This window comes from Stegastes partitus, unplaced genomic scaffold (assembly GCF_000690725.1).
Source record: "Stegastes partitus isolate 25-593 unplaced genomic scaffold, Stegastes_partitus-1.0.2 Scaffold434, whole genome shotgun sequence".
Lineage (NCBI taxonomy): Eukaryota > Metazoa > Chordata > Actinopteri > Pomacentridae > Stegastes > Stegastes partitus.
The window spans coordinates 490903-491274 of NW_007578165.1; positions in this window are offsets into that span (position 1 = coordinate 490903).

Genomic DNA, 372 nt, shown 5'->3' on the forward strand with positions numbered 1-372 from the left:
GAGGCTAATAGACACATCTTATGATAATTCATTTCTTCCCGTCATTTATCAAGCAACCAGCGCCAACAGTTGTCTCATTAAAGCTCTTAGATGCTAATTTGGTTTTTGGACTAAATATCCATAGAAAATGAAGAGGTTCTGGGAAATTACTGCATTTTGCAATATCCTCCAAGAGTTTACAGACAAATTTAAACAACATTGAAAACAATTATTAGATGCAGCCATCATTGTGACATTCATGAAAAAAAAAGGAAATCTTTAATATAAATTTCTCTACAATGTTATCAACAAGTCATTTGAAGGAGAAATGTCTGCATGGCAGCATCAATGTGAAACAATAAATTAATAAATAAAAGCAGACATAAAATGGAC